Source organism: Ischnura elegans, chromosome 1 (assembly GCF_921293095.1).
Source record: "Ischnura elegans chromosome 1, ioIscEleg1.1, whole genome shotgun sequence".
NCBI classification, from domain to species: domain Eukaryota; kingdom Metazoa; phylum Arthropoda; class Insecta; order Odonata; family Coenagrionidae; genus Ischnura; species Ischnura elegans.
The window spans coordinates 39,694,874-39,698,099 of record NC_060246.1 but is presented as its reverse complement, the minus strand read 5'-3'; positions in this window follow the sequence as shown (position 1 = coordinate 39,698,099).

Here is a 3,226-nt window from a genome sequence, read left to right as displayed (position 1 = left end):
TAAAATAGCGGCAAGTTATTGTAAAGCAGATTGTATTAATGCAACAACATAAATTAGAGAAAACACCATGCTTATTCTTACTCCTCCCCACCCTCTGATCGAGAGGAAGATTTTATCCAGTCTTTTCATTCGGAAACAAAATGTCTCCGACGGCCATTGCGAAAAATTGTTGCATAATACTTGAAATAGTCTATTATGTTTCTACGCGTCACGGACCCATTGTGCGTGTTAGGTTCGTCAAGGAACCATTCAGGAGGAAACGAGGAAGAACATAAGTAATAGGCGCGGGTCCGGAATCCGTGGGAGGGGGGACGGAAGTGGAAGCGCTCACGCGGATAGTAAATAGGGAAGTTGAAAAGACAAATAGGACGATGGGGAGCATGGGAAGCCGGTGGGTAATGTGGGGTTGGCACATCATCTAAGGAGAGATTGGGAGTACAGAAGTAGGGGGTGCTTCAGTATATATATAATTGTCTCCACAGATGAAGTGGACAGGATATGATATTTAAATTATGAAGACCACAACCACAATTGCAGCCACATGCAGTTTAAAGTGCTCCTAGTAAAAATAATTGCATTGCAATTTTCTCTTCCACCTTTTCGACTAAGCTTTATACTTGGAAATATATTTCAATATTGATTTTGTAAGTAATTATGATACTCTAAGTAATTGTTCATATCGATGCTGGAATAAAATTTCGCAAATAATAGTTATAAAAACGTCGTGAAAAGGTAAAAAAAAATGTTCACTCCAGTAGATTTTAGCGACCTGACCAGCGCAGTTGGTTGCGTAGCGACCTGATACTATGATCATTTATTTTGACAGACACTCATATTGATATAATCAAGTGTATGAGCCGCGTTCCTCGGGATATCATGCAGTAGGCGTGAGTGAGGGGTGAAAGTGGGGAAGGCTGCGTCTTGGTGAAGAGAGAAGAGGTGAGGAGAGGATGGGCTGAAGACGACGGGGGAGATCACCTTCTCTCGTCTCTCCCTTTCTCGCTCCCACCCGACCCACCCTCCCTCCTTCCGCCAAGGGGGCTGAAAGCGAACGCGACCCCATGACCCAAAATGCCTTGGAAGTAACAATTCGATGAATGCGCCCCAACAATGGGTACCTTCCCACCCCTCTTCCCACTCCCTTCCGTGTTCCTCCGCCTCTGGTTAGGCTTTTGTTTTTGAGCCTCGCCCCGAAAGGTCAACGGTGGTCATTATAAGGTCCTCTATCGGTGGATTTTTGTCGGCTTCGCCGAATTGGCCGCCTCGGCATAGACGACCTCTCCGAGACCCCAATGGAAGATGTCCATTTTAACGGTAAAGAATGGATCTGTTGACGATATTGCCGTAGACATAGAGGTGCGGGAGATGAAATTGCCGTGAAATGTGATAGCCCATTCTTTGGCGCAGCTAGATGGAAAATCTCAGATTAAGAGGGGTCTGGTGGGAAGCTCGAGCGGCCAGTTTAAAGCTTTTTTGCCGAATGTTCTGGAAATACTAAGCTCTTTGGATCCCGCCAATAGGCTCCTCATAAATCGATAAATGTGATGTATTATTCACGAAGGTGTCAAAAAAGATCAGAGCGACATAATCGTAATCATAATTTTTTAAATGTGTTTTGACGTCATCAATTTGAATGAAAAAGTGAAGAATTAATGGCTGCAATTTAATTAGAGGTTAAGGTTCATTACAAATGATAAAACAGTAAGATTAGTTTTGTTTTATTTAAAGAGGAAAAGGCTTGCTTAAAAAAAGTAAAGTCAAGGAAAAACGTCAAACTTTTACAGACGGAATAAATTCTTTTTTTTTCAGATTTCACTATAATCTTTCCAAGTGTGCCTACTGTTGTTTATAAAATTAGTAATAATCTCTCTGCTCCCAATATTCTAGGAGAGCTCTTTGATCCAAGTAAGTAGATTTAATTTACGGAGTTAATGGTCTGAAAAAACATTAGACGTAGAAACTACCTATATGAAAAGTGAAAGTAGCAGATAGCAAATAAAACAGCGATGAAATCATAAAGTCAGAGAGGAAAACTGTTTTGTAAACTATAGGCGCGACACATTGTCAAAGGGTATGATGGTCAGCCAATAATCTGGATAGTTATTTTTTGGTTTAAAAGATCAAGCAAGCCAAAAATCCATACTTTAAGCGCAATGTGAACTGCTTATCAAATGATGAAGTGATGTGGGTAAACAATCTTTTTCTCTGTTAATTTAGCAAATAAAAGGTTCCATGTTAATCATCAAGTATAAATATCAAGCTTTAAAGAAGATGTGATGCAGCGGAATTCTCCTGTCGCAAAATTTAAATTGCATTGTTTTGCTTTCCTTAAGCTTTGCACTTGGAGTTGCTTGAATCAGTGTGTTGCACCGGTATTATAAAAATATTTATAAGGGGTCCTACAAGTTATTAGGACGAAAACAACACTTATGTCAACGTAGAGTAAAATAATCATCATTGTAGACTAGGTTACCACCATTCTTTAAAATTTGGAATGCACATGGATTTGAGAGCGTTGAGTCTTTTTTATTCAGTAATAGTCACCACTTAACATTTTTTTCATAAGAGATTTTATAAACAGCAAAATTTTCATAAAAGTTCTTAATGATTTATATAGATTTTTGTAAAATCCCTGATGTAAGCCATATATAGGTGCGAAATGTTTTGAAAATATTTCCTCGCCAATTAAGACCTAAAAGCTCCTTGATATCTAAATCGTGGTATAAAATAATCAAGGTCAACCGAGGACAAGAAAATCATTAATACCTTTAAACTCAAGTTGTTGAATTGTACGCCATTTATAGCTAAAGGGCTTCATGATAATTTAATGAATAAATTTCGCACATACTAATCATTCTATCCAAACTGTAGAAAATGTCTTGTTACTTTCTATCTATATATATAAAAGTCGAAAATCGTGTTAGTTAGAACACTTATAACTCGAGAATGGCTGCACCGATTTTAATGATATTAGGTTCTTTAGATTCGTCTCAGCCCCGGACAACATATAGGACATTAACAAAAGGATAATTTCACACAAAAAATTCATCTCTTTCTTAGTGATATGTTTATAGGAGTTAGTAACGCAACAACAATGTCTTTCTGACAAGCAATTTTGATACTCATTTACGTATTCTTATTGAATTTGTATCCTTATTTGATTATAATAAATTAAACATGATGAAAAAAGATACAGCCGCTCTTGATTTATAAATGGTGTAACTAA